The sequence below is a fragment of the Eptesicus fuscus genome, chromosome 10 (assembly GCF_027574615.1).
Source record: "Eptesicus fuscus isolate TK198812 chromosome 10, DD_ASM_mEF_20220401, whole genome shotgun sequence".
NCBI lineage: Eukaryota > Metazoa > Chordata > Mammalia > Chiroptera > Vespertilionidae > Eptesicus > Eptesicus fuscus.
In genome coordinates this window covers 32948187-32968278 of record NC_072482.1, presented here as the reverse complement: position 1 = coordinate 32968278, position 20092 = coordinate 32948187, and positions in this window count along the sequence as shown.

Below are 20092 nucleotides of genomic sequence, written 5' to 3'. Positions count from 1 at the left end.
GTAGTACACACCTAAAGGCGACCCTGATCTGGGTGATTCTAGACCTTCTCAGTCATTCGTTACTCAAGCCCTCATAGGCTCACTGGGGGTGCCCCGGAGAGGCTTTCAGGGTTACCTTCATCAGTGTCTCATTTGCAACAGTCCCTTAATCTGGGCCCAGGTCAGGAATGGAGGAAGAAAGTGAGCCTGAGATTGCCATGGGTCGTAACCTCCACACACACCAAAGGACCAGATTCCCCTGGCAAGGGCTCTGTAAGAGAATGAGAGTAGTGGGAATCTGCATTAGTTCTCTAACTGAAATAACTCCTTAACCTGAGTCCAAGTTAGCAGGGAAAGTTCATGAAAATCCCAGAAGGACAGAGAGAAAGCTAGTCATCTGCCAGGAAACGCTAAGCCTCCCTCCCAGACATCTTGCATGCAGCCCACAGCTGGCCACCTGCTGCAGGGAGTGCTGGTTCCAGCGCTACAGACTCGGGCATGGTCCCGGTCGGGCCAGAGTAATGAACTTATATCCAATAACCAAACTCAAAATTAAAACAAAGGCATTGCGAAATTTAAACTCTGTTAAAAAGTACACAGCTGCTATTACTAAGTGGGTAAACTGCTTTGAAATTGGTGTTGAATTGGTACTGAGGTCATAATGGGACTTGATTATTTCCACGTGGTACTTAACAGGCACATAAAATTCCACTAATATGAAAAAACGTATTTTAAATATTGGTTGACAGGGAAAAGAATACTTTTATATTACTAAAACATCCAAAAAGGAATTTTATGACAACTTAAGTATATTATCTCAGAATATTGATTTAAAAACCCTTCAAATAAGATAGAATAGCTTACAATGACTGATGTTAATAGGCATCCAGTTGATTAGAATAGAGCTTTTCTTGTTTGTAAGAAACTTATTTTAGACTTTTAAATAAACTGAATTATGTTTTAAACCTCCAGCAAAACATTTGCCAGGGATTTCCAGGACTCCTTGGCCTACACATCATTTGCTGTCCAGATTAATCTCTAACATCCGGATCCTTCTCTCTTTGCACTATGGCTGGCCCATCTTGGTCTGTCTTGTTTGGACTTAGTGACATAAACATGAGCAACTAACCATAACTCAGCATAGTTTGATTGCTAACATCTTAGACTCTGAAATCACACTATATGGATTCAGATCCTGGCTAGGTTTCTTATTAGCTGTGGTACATTGCACAAATTACTTAACCTCTTTGTGACTTCGTTTTCCCCTCTGTGAAATGCAATACTACCTATCTCAAAGGTTAAGAACAAAAAAAAACAAAACAAAAAAAGAAAAGAAAAGAAAGGAAGAAAGATAAGGAAGGAAGGGAGGGAGAGAGGGAGAGAGGGAGGGAGAGAGGAAGGAAGGAGACTCCATCCACAGTTATTTAACTAAAAAAAAAAAAAAAACTTTGTCTAAGACTTGCATTGATATACAATATTAATACTGCCAAGGCCTTCTTCCAAACCACTAAATCCTAGTAGTTTGTATAAACTTCTCTCCCTCCAACCAGTTCTATTTTGAACAATGCCTGGCACCAAACAAATGCTCAATAATTGTTGACTGACATCAGCTGCTCATCTGGATTCCTTAAAAGCAAATCCATTTAAACAGATCACAACTGGGACCTCAAGGCACACCAGAATTAGCATTCAGTCCAGTCCCTCAGGTACAGGTGAGCAACAGGCTATAGCAGACATGTCATCTTAATAAGCATACGCCAGTCTTCTTGAACCGTATAGTTACAGCCCTGAGAAATAAAGATAGCTTCACTCCTTGAGTGCTACCTTATGCCAGGCACTGTGCTTGTCATTTGTAACATGACCCCATGCCATCTTTGCTTTTATCTTTGCATTTCTGTGAGAGAAACAAACAAAAAATGTCTAACTCTGGTGTTGATATCTTTAAGAAGAGATAATTCCATTTCCCAAGTTCCTCGACTAATGATATTTTTCAGTTTTTTGTATCAGAGTTTGATGAATACAAAATGATTCAGTATTCAATTCTGCTCCTACTCAATATTTATATGAGAGAATTACAGCCTTATTGTAAAATAGAAAAGCCAGTTATAAAGTGTGGTGAATTGTAATCTTATTTTTTTTGTTGTTTTACTTTGAAGTGTGAGAAACATACCCTGAAGTGCACACATAATAACTATATTGCGTGTTGTATTTTCACAAACTGAATACATCTGTGTAACCAGCACCCAGATAAAGAATATTATCAATATTCCAGAAACCCCTTTGTACTTCCTGTCACCAGCCCTTCCCCAGTGGTAACCACCATTTCCACTTGTGACTGATATTACAATATCAGTTCTCAATATTATAGCACCCACACTGGTATTGTTTTGCCTGTATTTGTACTCTGTATGTATAGAATCATAGCATGTAAACTCTTTTATGTCTGACTTCATTCACTTAACTTGCCATCTGTAAGAATCAGCTCCACTGCTGAATCTATATATATAAAACCCTAATATGTAAATAGACTTAACAGCGGAACAACCAAACAACTGGTCACTATGACATGTGCTGACCACCAGGGCAAGCGCACATGGAACATGGCAGGTGGCGGCAGCTGGTGGCAGAGCGCAGAACATGGTGGGCATCGGCTGCAGCGGGATGGTGGAGCAGGTGAGCAGGGGCGCCAGACCAAGGCAGGGTGCTGGTCACTGTCATTGGGGCGAGCCTCTGGTGGTTACTGAAAATTATTTGCTCCTGTGCGCTGTGGTTCTCCCAGTGCTCGCACCCACTGCTGGCACCCGGTGCCAGCCCTGATCGCCCCTGAGGGTTTCTCCACCTCCCCCTGCTCCTGAAGGTCAATTGGGGCAGCAGCTGCCGCTCACACCCACTGCAGGCACCGGCCCCAATTGCTCTGCGCCGTCAGTGGGTGCGAGGAGGGCTGGCACCATCAACGCGTGGGCGCAGCGGCGGTGGGAGCGTGGCTGCTGGCAGACAGGGGACCAGGGGCCACAGTGGGAGGGACCAGGCAGGGGCGCAGAGGATGGGCCAAGACCCACCCCTGTACCCACTGCAGCCTTGCGGCCCACAGTTCCTTTCAAGGTGCATGAATTCGTGCACTGGGCCTCTAGTATAGTTATAAATGGTTCATGATCATTACTATATAGAATTCCATTCTTGAATATACTATGCATTTGTGAATTATAATGGCAGTTTGATGGGCAGTTTGAGGCTATTATGAATAGTACATGTTTTTTGGTGCACATATATATGCACTGCTATTGAGGATCCACCTCTGGGGTTTCATTGCTAGGCCATAGGGTACACATGTGTTCTTCCAATTAGTGCCCCATCATGGTTATACTGATTTACATTCTACTATCTGTGAAGGAGCATTCCAGTTCCTCCACATCCTAACCAAGGTTTGGCATTGTTCATTTTTCAAATGTTAGCCATTCTCATAGGGTGTATTGGCTCCTTCTTGACTTACTCTTATCCTTCTCCTCTGGGGCTACAGAGTACAGTTCACTCCCTGGTGTTGATGCAGAATAACCACATGCCCAACTATACTAGGCCACATGGAGGATGATCTCAGCACAGTGGGATGGCCTAAAAAATAAATCTTACCCCCGACAGCCTGGGAAAGCAATGAGGTCTTTACTTAGTCTCTTGAAGAGGAGATAGTGGGAGAATCCTATATAATAAAGAGCTAATATGATAATTAGACCAGATGGCAGAACGACCTGCTGGAACGACCAGTGGGCAGGTGCCGGGGCCAGCAAGCCTGCATGCTTGGCCAGCCATGGCAGTCCCGGCGCCACCCCTTCCACAGAGGTGGTGGGAGAGGTGGCAGCCCGGGCCCAGTCCCAGTCCCAGTGCCACACCTCCCACAGAAGCAGCTGCAGGGGAGTGGGCCTAAGCTGCAGTTGGACATCCCCCGAGGGCTCCCGAGCTTCCAGAGGGATGTCTGACTGGCAGCTTAGGCCTGATTCCCCAGGAAGCAGGCCTAAGCTGGCAGGTGTATATCCCCCAAGGGGTCCCAGACTGCAAGAGGGCGCAGGCCGGGCTGAGGGACACCCCCCCCCCCCCGAGTGCACAAATTTTCATGCACCGGGCCTCTAGTTATAACATCTAGACTAATAAAAGGGTGATATGCAAATTGGTTAGGACGCCCTCACAGTAACGACCAAATAGCAGGCTGCATGGAGCGACCAGGTCGGCAGGGGGGTTAGTGAGGGACGACCGAACAACTGAACAGCAGACTGCATGGGGTAACCAGGCCGGCAGGGGGAGCAGTGAGGGATAACCAAACGACCGAACAGCAGGATGCGTGGGGTGACCTGGCCAGCAGAGGGGGGCAGTGAGGGGTGACCAGGTCAGCAGGGGGCGCAGTTGGCAGCAACCAGGCCGGCAGGGGGGACAGGGAGGGGTGACCAGGCCGGCAGGGGGGGCAGTTGGGGGTGATCAGGCCAACAGGGGAGGGCAGTTGGGGGACCAGGCTGGCAGGGAGGGCAGTTGGGAGTGACCTGGCCAGCAGAGGGGGGCAGTGAGGGGCAACGAGGCCAGAGGGGGCGGCAGTTGGGGGTGACCAGGCCAGCGGTGGGGTGGGGGGCCGTTAGGGGCGACCAGGTCAGCAGAGGGGGGCAGTGAGGGGCAACCAGGCCGGCAGGGGGGGCAGTTGGGGGCGACCAGGCAGGCAGGCAGGTGAGTGATTAGTAGCCAGTGGTCCCTGATTGTGAGAGGGATGTCCGACTGCCGGTTTAGGCTCAATCCCCCAAGGGGTCCCGGATTGGAGAGGGTGGGGTGCAGGCTGGGCTGAGGGGACCTCCCTCCCACCCCCACCCCCCCACACACACCTCGTGTTCGAATTTCGTGCACTGGGCCTCTAGTAATAACATAATACACAGCAGAACTTTCCAAGGATACTCTTACAACAGCATGTCTCTAATATCCCACTATCATGTCAGCTGCCCCACTCCTTCCACAGTACAACCCTTTCTGTTCTCCTCTCTGCTGGGGCTCCCTCTGCCCTAATCTCCCTTTCTTCATCCCCAGCTGCTGACTTCTGAGCTCTCTTTCCCTCAGTCATTATCCTGGAGAGCAGTCAAGTTCAAGACAGATGGTCCTTCCTCCTTAGAGGTTGGAGGAGTGGCAGATCATAAACATTATAACTTAATAATTCCCCTTAACATTTGAGTGGTGGGGGATTTTGAGACATTGGTGTATATGCTGCATTGTTAGCTCGCACCTTTCTCCTGTTCCAAGCTGGGCACCAGGCTCTGGTCATTTCTTCCCATGGATAGCTTGGCCAGAAAACCAAAACACCTGTAGCCAAAGGCCTTTTCACTCTTGCAAAATCCTAAATCCTCAAAAGAAGTTTCACTGGGAGTCCTGGAAGAGAATGGGAGAGGAGTGCCTTTAAGAAGCCGCATGCTGAGAGCAGAGATTCATTCACTCCTCATGAAGGGAGAAGAGGACAAGAGATTGGAGGACTCCACAAGGGGCAGCAACTCGTGCTGTGTTCTATGGCAATGCTGGAAGGAGGACAGGGCTGCAGCTAGTCTGTTCAGGAAACCTTTTGTGCCACTGGAAAAGGGTCCCCTCTAGGCAGATGCAGGCCAAAAGGAATATGGCTTATGAACAGGTAGTTCTGGGTCCAGAGTAAAATGAATCCACCCTATACTTAGGCACAGGGCCTGGTAAGCAGGATGCAGACCGGCTCTAAGTCCCCTCACCCCCTCAATCTAGTCTTTTGCCATAAAAGTGCACCACTGTGCACAGTGTCCCTGCTAAAAGGTAGCAAGACTACAGAAGGATGGCTCCTTGGTGCCCCTAGAGAGGAGAGACCCTAGGTGTTGGCAGCCCCAGCCTCAGCAAAAATCCCTATTCCCCCACTTGCTATGGAACAGAGGGCCGGGAAACTTCAAGGAAGCGCTGATTTTGAAGCTTACCAGTAACTGATATATCAGCAAGGACCATGATGGCCCAGCAAGTAGAAGCCCTTTCCCTGATCCTACTTTGTGACCTCCCAGATGTTGAGATGATTCTACAGGAAGCAGGGACCCCAGTACTGACGGACAGTGTATTTCTTTTTAGTGTGGTAAGGTTGAGTCAGAGCCTGTTTAATTTGATTTAAAGGACATAAGAACCGGGATGTTTCTTGTACACTTGAGTTTATTTTCTACACTTGTCATACCTGAATTGAAGTTCCCTTTAAAAATAAACCTGTTTTTCATGTAATACTGGTTTGGTGGTGTTGAACTCCTTTAGCACCAAACCAGTATTATATAAAACATTGAAGGGTATTCTTTAAGAAGAGGAAGAAGAAGAAGAAGAAAAATGTAAAAAAATATGAACAATAAAATGGCAATAAATACATATCTATCAACAATTGAATCTAAAAATCAAGATAAATAAACAAGGAATCTAATTAACAAAATAAACTGCTGAATAAAATAGAACCAGGGGAATAGAAACATGAAACAGACTGAGGGATCTCAGAGGGAAGGGGGCTGGGGTTACTTGGGAAGAGATTAAATAAAGAGCTTATATGCATATTTGCATAACCTATGGACACAGACAATAGGGTGGTGAAGGCGGTGGTGAAGGCATAGGGCAGGGCAGGAACTGGTTGAAGGGGCTAATGGGGTGGAGGGGGCGGGGAAAGGAGAAACTCTGTAATACTCTCAACAATAAAATTTTAAGAAATAAACATTTTTGATAAATGAAACTATACAACTCAACTTGCAATGTGACAGTGAAATTACTCTTGCATAGGTATGCATAAATAGGGTATTTTTTTTATTTAGTCCACATGAACATTAGAATATAATCTTAAATTTAAATGTAATGCTGTACAATTTTATATGATACTAGAGGCCCAGTGCATGAAATTCATGCATGGGTAGGGTCCCTAGGCCTGGCTAGCGATCAGGTTCCCTGCCCCCTCACCACCTCCTCCTTCCCTCACCGCCCACACACTACCACCTCCTTGTTTCCCCCTGCCTCCTGCCTCCTCCTTCCTTTGCTCCCTCAGTGCCCTGCCGCCGCTGCTGGTCACCCACCATGTTCCGCGCCACCATGTTCCGTGATCAGTGCACGTCATAGTGAGTGATCCAACAACCAGTCTCCCGGTCAAACTCCCGAGGGGATACTTTGCATATTAGCCTTTTATATATATAGATGGTACCTAACTAGAGGCTGTAATGTTCCTCATATAAAACATGGGGAATTCAAGATTACACTGAGTAAAGATCTGACATTTCCAAGTATTCGTGTAGATATTTAGGTAGATTACTTGTCAATATGTTTTTGTCCTGTTGCTTTTTAGATTTTCTTTTTACCTGAGAAGCAGAAATATCGGAAGTGTAACTGCTGTCATAATAACACATACTCTGAACTATTTGCAAGTATCTGCAACTGAAATGTTTATTTTTCAACACACACAGTAGTGGTTTGTTTTCATGACACTAAAGAATGGTACTTGAATAATATATAGCCTGATTTTGAGACAGCCAAATTAATGATGATTGAAACTGAAAATGAATTTTATAAGTTATTGTGAAGCACTACTACGGCAGTCAGAAACATCCAAAAACACATAAGAAAAATTAAGTTAATGTTGTTCTCATTTAACCTAGAATAAGTATGATTTTCTGATAACTTTTCCATGTAAATAAAAGTCTAGAAGATAAACAGATATTTAAAACTTGCAATATCTTTTCCTTATGAATTTTTAATAGAAACCACTATGAGAATTATTTATATTATAGTGAATAAAATCATTATAGATGGTAAGAATGACAAAAAGATGATACCTCAATTATTCTGTAGATTTTTAGGCACCTTTCCTTTGAAGAGTTCAAAATCTTTCAAATAGGACTACCCCCAATGCATAAACAAGGAAATGAGCACAAAATTTTAATCCTTCTTCAAAAACACAGTCAGCCATTAAATTATTCATACACATGTATATTTTAATGCCTTCATGCTTTACTTTTAATCATAGGATTTTTTTTCTTATTTCTCTACTTCAAAATGCTGCTTATACTGTAAGAACAAACTGAAATATTACCTCTTTCATCAAGCCCTCCCTGATCCTCAGGCAGAAAACACTGACCAAGCTGCCTATTACTCACCAATTCCATTTGCTTTAATTACTGAATATTATCCCTTGGATTTTGAAGAGTTTTCTTAAATTATGCCTAAATACAAGTACAAACATAAATAGCAAATACACCAGAATTGTTAGCCATGGTTATGTGTGGGAGTTGTACTGTGAAAAACTTTTAACTTTATATTTTCAAGTTTTTCTGTAAAGGCCATGTAATTTATGATTGAGGGGGGAAAAACAAAACAAGACAAGACAAATTGGGGGAAAGGACATACATATTAAGTTTTATCATCTATCACTTTAATTCACAGTGATGAAAAAGCAATGCTCCAGGAGTAGGATATAGAAGAGACACCTGAGGAAAGAGGCCTTTGGATGGAGGGATGAGAAATAACCCCTGCTAAAATTTTACCTTCTTCACATATAATATCTAGATTCCTCTCTGCTCCCAGGCAGCTCTGGAGATGTCAATATTGATCCTGGGAATACCTGTGTCGGTTTCAAGAAAATGTAAGACAATAGGCTGAATAGATAGATGGCCACTGAGAAAACTGTATCTTTCTTAAATGGATGGGAGGAAGAAATGACTTAGAGCCTTCTTGGGAGAAGTAGGACAACTTGGGAGAAGTGGTGAGTTCACTTCTAATAGCTGGAGTCCAGCTGAAAGTTTCTGCTTTCAAATGTGAAGTTGCATCTGAGGAAGGACAACAATGTCTGCTACGTGTCCTGGTTAGGGGAAAAGCCCACTGCTAAACAAAGAGGCCCTGGGATACAGCAGCTTACAGAAAAGGAAGTTTACTTCTCTCTCATTAATAGTCTAGAGGTGCGTGGTCTGGTCTGGTCTAGTGGGCAGCTCCATGCGCTCATTTAGGCACCTCTTTTTCCCCATAGAGTGTCTTTGCCATAGGAAAGAGAGGTTCGAAAGCTGCAGGCTTGTGAGCCCCATCTGGCCTACCACCTGCTTTTATAAATAATATTCTATTGGATTACAGCATGCCCATTTGTTATGTGTCATCTTCGGATGCTTTCACACTGTAAAGCCAAGACTGTATAGTCATGAAGCTGAAAATATTTACTCTTTGGTTCTTTACAGAGAAAGTTTGCCCACCTCTGCTCTGTATTGACCTTGCTGTGTGGTGGAAGCTGGATTGTGGGCATATTTAAGTTCCATCTGTGGAAGGAAAAGAGCACACACTCATATTACAAAGCCCCTCCCATGTCACTTCTCTCCCATTCTCCCATGAGGATTCAATCACAAGCCCTCACATAGTGGAGAGGAGGCTGGGAAATCAGTCTGTGGCTGAACAACCATGTGCCCAGATACAACTTCATCCCAATGAAACAAAAGTGGAATGGATTTTGGAGGACAGCCACCAGCCTCCACCACTTGGTGTGCTTGTTTTGTCCATCTCCTCCACTTTGGTCATTTAAAATAGCATAAATTCATATGTGTATCATGTCATAGGCGAAGGCTCACATTTTTACCCACACAAGAAATGTATTTGTGCTACAACCAAGCCAATGTACTTTATAGTACTGTGTGTACAATTTGATGAAAGGTCTAAGATCCTATAGTGAGTGTCAAGCCAGCCTACAGAAAGATTGTTTTTATCAGCACAAACAATGATTTGAGCAAGCTGGTCAAGATGGTATGTGGCTCTTCTCAAACAGCACCATGGTGCTAAACAGTGGCCTAGGGAGTGTGCCATGACAAATTCTGGTGGAAGCTAATGCCTTCAAAAAGTGCCATCTGTTTTGTGAAAGACTTCCTCACACACAAAAAACTTTAAGACCCATTTATAAAGTATTGACCATATACAAAATATTCTATAAGCTTCCAATCAGGTTCCATTTAAAAAGAAAAAAAATATATATGAAAAGATCTAATGAATAGTCACAGTTTCGATAGGGGGCTTCACAGTCCATTTGCTCTACTACTATATGAGATTAAAAGTAGAAAAGGCATCTAAGCTAATCTTTCTGCGAAGATGATTCCCTGCAGCAACTTTTACTAGCTTCCTGGATTCAATTGTAAATGGCTGGAGCAATGTGCTCTCCTTGTCTCTCTCCTGAAGGCAATTCAAAGTCCTATGGGAAAATATCCCAACACCCATGGTGTAAAAAGTCATAGAGCAAGGAATAGGGAGATAGAGGCTATGGTCCTCCCTCACTCTTCTCTTCTCAATCATGTCAACTTGCATGAGTCATTCTACATATTCACTCAATTGTGTATTTTTCCTACTAGATTCAAAGCCACTGCTGTGGGAGAAATAAAGATGTCAGAGACCACGCCCAGCCCTCTAAGAATTTATAACCAAATATAGAAGCCACTGCAAGAGAAAGGACAAATGCTTAAGTAGGTGGGATCACATCAGTTGCGAGTGATGGTAGAGAAGGGAACATGCAAACTGGTTTGGAAGATTGGTGAGATTGAGATCTAGAAAGGCAAAAATGGAGTGAAAAGCATCCCAAATAGAAAGAAGGCATAATTAAAGGGTCGAGTTAGCAAAGGAGATAATGAAGGAATGACTGGTGGTCCGTTATAGCTAGAACATGTGTCATTCACAAGGGAATAGTGGGATATTTGTTAGGAAAGATAGGCTATGACAGTCAAACTAATGAGTCTGATGTTATTCAGTTAGCAAAGTGAAGGGTTCTGATAAGGGAGGTGATTTGATTAGGGAAAGACATTAGGATTATTCACATGGTGGTTTTATAGAATAATTTTGGATAGGGAGATTAATTAGAAACTAGTTAGAAAGCCAGGACAAAAGGACAGATGTGAAAGAGATTATCAATAAGGAACAAGTTCAAGAAATTATTTCCCTGTGTTGAACATCATGCAATTGCTTAAAGATGCCACAATCTAAAAATGATGAAGTAAAAAATATAACACAGCACTGTATCAGAGTTCTAGTTGTTCCACATCCTTTCCAACACTCAATATGTCAGTCTTCTTTAATTTTAACATTCTAGTACATTTGTAGCAGTATCTTGTTATGATTTTAATTTATACTTTCCTAATGATTAATGATCTGTTTATGTCCTTTTTTTCATGTCCTTGGTGGCTATTGTATGTGTTTTTTGTGAAGTGTCTGTTCAGATCTTTTGCCCACGTTTTTTCCTGTCACTTCTCTTATTTTTTAGTTGTGGAGTTTTTTACACATCCTGGCTGCAAGCTTTCCCAGATATAAGTATTGCAGATATTGTCTTCTGATTTACACCTTACTTTTTCAGTTTCTTGGTGGCGTCTTTGGAAGTGTAAAGGTTTTTAATTTTAATAAAGTCTAATGTATCAATTTTTATGGATGGGGTTATGTTTTATCTACAAAGTCTTTGCCTATCTCCAAATCTTGAAAATTTTCTGTTTTCTTCTAGAAGTTTTATGTTTAGATTTTGCTCATATCTATCATCTGCTTTGAATTTATTTTTGTGTACAGTGTGAGTTAGGGGTCAAGGCTAAGTTTTTCTCTGTTTGAATACTCAGTTATCTCAGCACTATCTATTGGCAACATTATCCTTTCCTGAACAGATTATCTTGATACCTTGTGAAAAATTAATTGACTATATACATTGGTCTATTTCTGAACTCTGTTCCATTCTACTGACCTGTTTATCCTTATACCAAGGTCACAGTCTTGGTCATGTATTTTTCAAGTAAGGTTTAAAATCAGGAAATAAGTCCTCCAAATTTATTTTTTATTTTAAAGGGTTATTTTTGAAATTATAAAACTTTCACATTTCATATGTCTGTTAGAACCTGTTTGTCAACTTCTACAAAGAAGTCCTGGGGCTTCCATTGAGCTTCCACTGAATCCGCAAATCAATCTGGGGAGAATAGACATCATACCAATATGAGTTTTCTAATTTAAGAATATGGTATTGTTTCTTTTTATTTTTTTAATTTCTCTTAACAACATTTTCTAGTTTTCAATGTACAGATATTGCACATAATATGTTAAATTTATTCCTAAGTATTTCAGACAGACAGCCTGTCTTAGAAGTTGACTACTGCAGAAAGTAATCTCATCTATTATTTATTAGTGTTACTAGTTTAATTTCTAGAATAACAATTTATTCAAATTGGTAGTAGTGGAAAGAGAAGTGGTAACCAAATCAAACCATTCCAGTTATAATTCCCTGCCATATAAGAAGAAAACATCTCCTGATGAAATGGTGCTGCACCCAACTTGCAGGAATATCAATGCATACACATACTAGGGAGACTGTGGACGTAGACAAGTCTCCCTGGTGTCAATAATGAAGTTACTTAGCAAGATAATTAGGTAAAGTTGAAAGCAGCTTTTTTATGATGGATTACCCAGTCTACGGATCTACATATAGTTCCCATCAAAAATTACCGGATTTATCATATTAATGGGCACTTTGAAAATTTTACCTAGGGCAGGATATTTCTTTTATTAGAATTCCCATACTTTAGTCTAACTCAGCAATAACATTTGTGTAATTACAGAGCACATGTAGGAAGCCTAAAAATTAAAAGCAGAGAGAAATGTTTATAAGCAGACTTTTACCTAGATCAGTGGTCGGCAAACTCATTAGTCAACAGAGCCAAATATCAACAGTACAACGATTGAAATTTCTTTTGAGAGCCAAATTTTTTAAATTTAAACTTCTTCTAATGCCACTTCTTCAAAATAGACTCACCCAGGCCGTGGTATTTTGTGGAAGAGCCACACTCAAGGGGCCAAAGAGACGCATGTGGCTTGCGAGCCGCAGTTTGCCGACCACAGACCTAGATGGACAAAATTCTCTTAAAAACACTTTCGGGAAATCTAACTACCTTACTGATCTTTTTGCTTTTCACATAAAAATATTGATGATAAAGAAGAAACTAACTTTCTGAACCATTAAATATTACATTCTTTCTCTTTCTAAAATCCCTGATGGGTAGTTTATAGATTTTCTTTATTTAATGAACTAGATTACTCAAGATTCCCCAAATAACTATATTATAAATATAATAACATATTAATTTATACAGTACTTCTATTTGTGACATATCAATTTTTTCTCATAACCATTAAGTTAGATAAAGAAGGATTAGGTGTTATTATTATCTAACCAGGAAACAAACTCTAAAGAAAAATCCAAGTACAATCTAAGATATATAGAGATCTGGCTCTGTATCTTTTCTTTCTTCCCTTTCTTCCTCCTCTCTTGTAAATTTTGAGCTTTAAAAGGAACACTCAGAAACCACAAATATTCAAAAATACCAACAATAATAATAGTTATATTAACTACTCTGTGTCAAGAATAAACATTGCAATTCTTTAACTTTCAGACTGCACATATTATGGTTCCCCTTTACAGACAAATAAACTGGAGCTCATGGAGTGTAGGTAAGCTATGCCAAGGCCCCATGACTCAATCACCGAGATGGGGTTCAAATCACAGAACCCAAGTTTTCTCTATCACACAGGTGCCTGCAAAACTACAATGTTTATTTAATTAATTCAGATCAAAGGATGACTATACAGGTAGGCTTTAGCATATAGTTTAACAGATCTTTTCACCTGCATCTTGTAGGAAACTACACAGATACCTGCTTAGTACATCATAGAAAGAGCAGGGAACTTGGGGCTGGTAGGTCTAGATTAGATCTAAATCTAAATAGCAAATTGCCACAAAGTAGAAAAAAATCTTTTTAAACGTGTTTCTTGATAAGTTGAATGCAGATGTTAGACTTCATGATTTCTAAAGCCTATTCTAACTAGAGATTCAAACCCCCCCCCCAAAAAAAATTCTATTATTATAGGGGTAATATTGTTTTCTTTTTTTATTTTCTATATAAGTGACCTTTTCAACTCAGATTAGGAATATCCTTAGATGTATAAGGAAGCCAGGTATCACACTTCCCTGGGTAACCAATGTGGGCTGAACCCTTTAGGAGGTAGATCAAAAAATGAGCATGCATCAGTATTTCTGGTTTCCCATAGACATGAGACCCAGGGGAGCCCACATTGGTGACCCTGCAGAGACTTGGAGTCTAAATGATGTGGCTGCATTGGTAGGAACTTCAAGACTGGCTGTCAGTTCCATCACGGTCACCATCAGGTTTAAGTCAGATAGCCAGATGAGACCAGTTGAACTTTAGCAGTTGCCAATTCACAAGCAGCCTAGCCCGGCCAATCCACAGTTGTGCCCAGAGAACATCCACTGCCACAAATGTTCCGTGAAGCCACCTCAATATGTCATGAAATCACATTGGGCAAAAAAAGAGAGCAGAGGATAAAAGCTGAATGGCTAGTAATTTTCCAAAAGAAACAGGCTCGTTCCAAAGAGGCTGTTAGTCCAACCCTGATTCACATTTTGAATAGTCTAGATGTTTTAACCAAAAGGGGAAATATAGACATGAAGTGATAGAAATAGTTTCCATTGGCAACTCCAAGATGTTGCTACCAATCAGCAAGGCGGAACTCATGAGGAAGATAAGATGTATAGTGTCAGATGGGTACTAGTTTTATCGGGGTGATCACTTAGTAAGTTATATAAATGTCTAATCACTGGATTGTACCCCTGAAACTAATACAATATTGTATGTCAACTATAATTGAAAAAAAGAAACCCAAGAAATTTTTCTTGTTTTAAAAATTATCTTAAAATAGAGTCTTAAACCTGTGGGTTTTTTTTTTTTAAAGAAATGGTGCTATATTTTCTTTATACATCTGAGGTTAGTGTAATTTTGTGAACTTGCCCTATGAGATGTATCTGTAAACATATTGCTATGTGAGCTGTCTGAACTTACTATACTTTTATCATTTTAGTTCATTACCATAAGCTAAAGTAGAACAAACAAAATAAGGAACCACCCTATTCACAAAGTCTATTTCAGTTCAAATATTTTTCTGAGTATATAACACAGCCTCTCTTAGAAATGTTCATAAAGAATGGGGGTTAAAGGAATTTGGGTGACCACTTACTTCCATCTATGAAAATTTCCATAGGGTTCCCATTTAAGGAAACCTTAAAGTAAGTGAGTTTTTAGTTTCAATTTGGTTGTCAACATGAAGGAAAAAGAAAAGCTCACATCAAAGTAGTACAACTTGAACATTAAACATCAAGGAAAAAAGCTATTTCTTAAAGGGCAGCCTTTACTGTCAATCAGAATTTTGCTCTTATGTGTAAAGCCAGAGGAAAAAGTAGCTCTCTATGAACTGCCAAGGGAACTGCCTTTATTCTGCCAAATGCTCCAGGTGCTTCTCTTATAGAGACACTCCGTCTCGTGCTCGCACCTGTTACTTGGTTGACCCACTGACTATAGTTTAAAATTACTTCATCTTATTTAAAATGTCAACCCAAGCAGGAAAAGTAGGTCCATGCACTTACTTTCCTCTTTATAACCTCAAAATTGAAACTTCTGTTAAATAGGTTTAAAACCCATTAATGGCATTTGTTGCTAAGTGGCCCAAGAAATCAGGAAGAAACTATGATCTGAGTTTGTCAATCAAAGCATTAAATATGTATGAATTGTTTCTATATAAATTTTTGTACTGTCATACAAAGTAATTCATTATGAAAGCCATTTGTCTTGAAGAAGATATCTTATTTCAGATACGTCCTTTTCAAGAAATCACTGCTAAACATTTTTAAATTCAATTGGGGAAGAATTGACATCTTAACCATGAGTTTTCTAGTTCAAGAATATGGTATCTTTCATTTTTATTGTCTTCTAAAATTTAACAACTTTTTGTAGTTTTCAATGTACAAATTTGCATGTATTATGTTAAATTTATCCCTAAATATTGACTGTTTATTGTTTATTACATACTAGACCCAGTGTTAAGCACCCAAGATACAAAGATACACTATGGTGTCTTGTGAAGGCTACATTCTCTCTGAAGGCAGAGGGAAAATAGGAGTATTTTGCAATAGATAAAGGTCTATGGAGGCAATGGGGGTGCAAAAGAAGGGGCGGATTGTAGACAGATTTGAGTAGAATAAACAGAATTTGTTGTCAAACTGGATGTGTTGACAAATGAAAATTCAGAGATAGCTCCCTGGTTTCCAGTTTGGGGATCAAGTGATGCCATAGGATGAGATTAGAAATGTCAGAGTGAGAGCAATATAGTCAGCTCCACATTACTTCAGAAGGAGATCTAAAGAACTACTTGTGTACAGAAAAGTACAGTGAAAGATGGCCATATTCAAGTCCATTTTCAGAGCCTCAGTGCGTATTTTTCCCCCAAAAAAATGTTTAAATCTGCTTCTAAACCTGCTAAACATAAACACTAGCTGGTGGAAAATACATTAAATGGTGAGAAAGCCTCTTTCATGGAGAGGACTTTAGCCTTGGATTAATATTTACAGCATAGGTAAGCTGATGCTTTGGAATTCATTTTAATTATTAAAGGGTGGTCATGAGTTAAAAGAGGCCCCAGAGCAAACACACTGAATAGAGAGCCAGGGGGCATGGGCCCCACCTCAAGCTCTTGCATCTGCAGCATTTGAGGGAGAAAAGTCATGTCACCTCTCTTCATTATCTCCAAAATTAGGACCCACACTCACTGCCAATTCTAAAAGTATAATTTCCCTTCCCATTTCTGGACATTGAAACAGATAAAATGAGAGGAAACTGGCTGAAATGAATGCTAGAGAAACTGAAAATGTTCAACCTCTATTTGTCAATGAGAATTTATTTCATATCTTATGTATGTGTCTGACATTCTGAAAGGATAAACAGTTGAACAAGACAATAGCCCGAGACCTCTCACCCCATTTTAATTTAGTATGAAGACACCTACAATTCAGAATTTTGAAAGATTTGAATATTTATTTAGCACAATATTATTCATCTTCCTAGTTATGAATTGCAAAAACAAACAAACAAAAACAATGGCAAGTGGGCCACCATGTTCATAGTATTAATTATATACACATTTTTAAATAGTGTTAACTGTTAAGTGGATTTCCACTAGGATGTGAAATAAATGTATAGTGGAAGGTTTGAAGTTAAAATTGCCTTTCAATAAGAATCAATACTGATGGTTTCCTAAAATAAACTAATCCTGATCCTGATCAAAAGGCTTCAGCTCTTTCTTGGCAAAGGGAAACCAGTTTAAAAAATTAAGGAAGTGATAAAGAGCTGTTTTGTACATTCACTATATTCATAGCAAGGGAAATTTTCTGTCCTGTCAATATCAATATGTTTAATATAAAATCATCAATTCCATACTTGATAGCTTTTTTTTTTAGTAAGAACTATGTTAAAGTCATAAGTAAAACTTAAAATGTTTGTTTTGTCCTGTAAACCTGACATGCATACATTAGATTAGATTGACCTCCATTGAGACAAATGCAACACAGAGTTGTGCCCAAAGATCTTAATTTTGTCTAGAACACTAGCAGCCATTATACAGGAGTGCCTTCAATATGTCCCTGGCATTTCACCTACACTCTAATCCTTCCAAGAAACTCACAAAGTAGATGTATTACCGACGAGAGACTAGAGACCCAGAGAATTTATGTGACTTGCCCACAGCCACTCAGTCAGCTATAAATGATGATGTTGCCATATGGACCCAAGTCTATCTGGTCTCCAAGCCAGCTCTCCCCATTTAACAAAGTGCCTCTGCCCTTACTTTTTTACTGCTTCAGGGCTTTTTCTTGAACTCCTCTCTCTGACAACCGTTAAACCATTTATTCAAAGATCTCAGACAACCTCAGCACTCTAAGGTAAGCTGTCAGATCTCATTGGGTTCACATCATCTACCACTTCTTTGTTTATTCCTTCTTCCTCACCTCTTCCCTTTCTAAAGCTGAGAGTAGATAAAACAACCTATTTCAATCACAGAAAAAAATGTTATTCATCATTTGAAAAGATTAGTGTATTCCTTGGTAGTATTGGACAATACACTAAGGTTATAAAAATAGTAGAATGCTAACTATTATAACAAAATCAATAAACCCAGTCTTCCTGAGTATTTAAGTCAAATCCTTGCTGGTTCTCTAATCTCTCTCGTTAGTAATCTATTTTAAAATGCTCTTCCAATTCATCCTAGGTATTCATAGGGATAATGCCCAAGGCAGGATAATCCTTACAAGTTCCCTGTATCAGTCTGACTCCTTATTCTGTCACAATCGCCAAAGCTTAAAATCACCCACAAGCCAACCTGCTCATCATTGCTTTCATCCAGGCTGGGATTTCCTTCCATTCCTGAAACACCAGCTTGCCTGCTTTGCATTCACCTGAGGCTTAGCATAAGGAACATGTTATAAATCTTTTCTCTAAACTCTCTTCCATATTAAATTTTTGCTTCCTTGAAGAAATGCAGACTCAGTCCTGAATTTTTCACTATACTGAGAATCTCCATTGTTTTAAGATTATACATTGCCCTCAGACATTCAACCTTTGGGGAAAACAAAACCTCTCTATATCCTATTACTGGAATGTGTCCACTCTTCCCTTATGACAAGAAGTGCTTGTGCGAATTCCTCTACTAAACAATTCATCCCAAAGGCTGCAGTTAAAATCATGCTCACTCACCCATATGGTTCTCTCTCTCTCTCTCTCTCTCTCTCTCTCTCTCTCTCTCTCTCTCTCTCTCTCCCTTCCTCCTTCATCTTTTCCTCCCTCTCTCTCTCTCTCAATTATACACAATGTGATTTCATTCTCTTACCACAGTTTAATCTTAGTTCTCTCATCCTCTCTTTCCTGTTGGAACAGATCAATACAACCAAGCTCAAATGTTGTTTTTCCTCATCTTCATCCACATTGTCCTTTGATATCAGAGTAACCTTCTCATTTCACCTCATAACTGCATTTTTCTTAATCAAAAATTTGACTTTTTAAAAAGACTAGCCCAATTAAGTGAAAAAAAAATTCATCTCTATTAGTTTTTCATTTTCATTCGTCTGTATTTAATATACTTTTAATATTTTGCATCAGAGAAAAGTAAAAAAGGGAGAACAATAAACATCCAAGTATTTACACATGTGATCTGCACTCCAAAATTTCACAACACAAATGACTTTATGTGTAAATAAGATTCCACCTTCCAAAATAAGGTATTTATATTGGAGCATAAAAGGAAATAATGTTGACCTCATGTGATAATCACAAAACATACATATGTCTAATCATAGAAAAATAGCAAGTCATTTGTTCCAGACCTTTAAAACTATTTTAATCATGCAAAATCAACATAATGTACTCTAACGTAATGCTAAAATGTTAACTAAGATGAAGTTAGGCCTTTATTTGTTTTACAGGATTTGTATTTGGCAATAGTTATTAAAATAATTACTCTAAAGGAACTCTAAAATATATTAGTTCAGAAACAATATTTCAAAACCCAGCAGGAAGCAACAGAACTATTGCTCTGATACATTTTTTGTCATGACACTGCCATACAGTTACAGAATTATAAAAGAAGTGTTTCACAGTATCATACAGATCCAGAAATAGGTTACATCTCCTACCACATACACAGGGTATTGGTACTAACAGACATGCACAGCATTCTGTAATTCATACCGCAGCAGCACACAGAGAACAGAGAAGGCCTGGTGGCTGCTGGAGAGTCAGAACCTATGTGGAAAGCAAGACACATCTTTTTAAGAATCATACCCATTTTCCTGAAATACCTCAAATACAAAGGACACAATAGTTTCCAAATTAAAATAGTGACTAGATCCAATTGGCCAACTATCTTCTCAGGTAACACTGAAGAAGAGCAGTATCTTCCTTAGGAAACAAATAAGTGCCCTTTTTGTAAAAAGGAAAATAAATATGGCTGTCAAAGTAGCCAGCACTTGGTCTCATTTGCTTCTCTGAATTGTAATGCCACATGATTAGTATGCTGTCAACTCTTGATGGTACAGGAGATAGTTACTTCATTAATCAACAACTTATCCCTAAATCTTCACTTATCTGCAGCCAGTCCCTCAATTTAATTTTTTGTTGTAAAACCACCAACTATCAATTCATACCAGCAAAGGAATTAAACTTGGTATGTGATCATTTGATTAATTCTATCA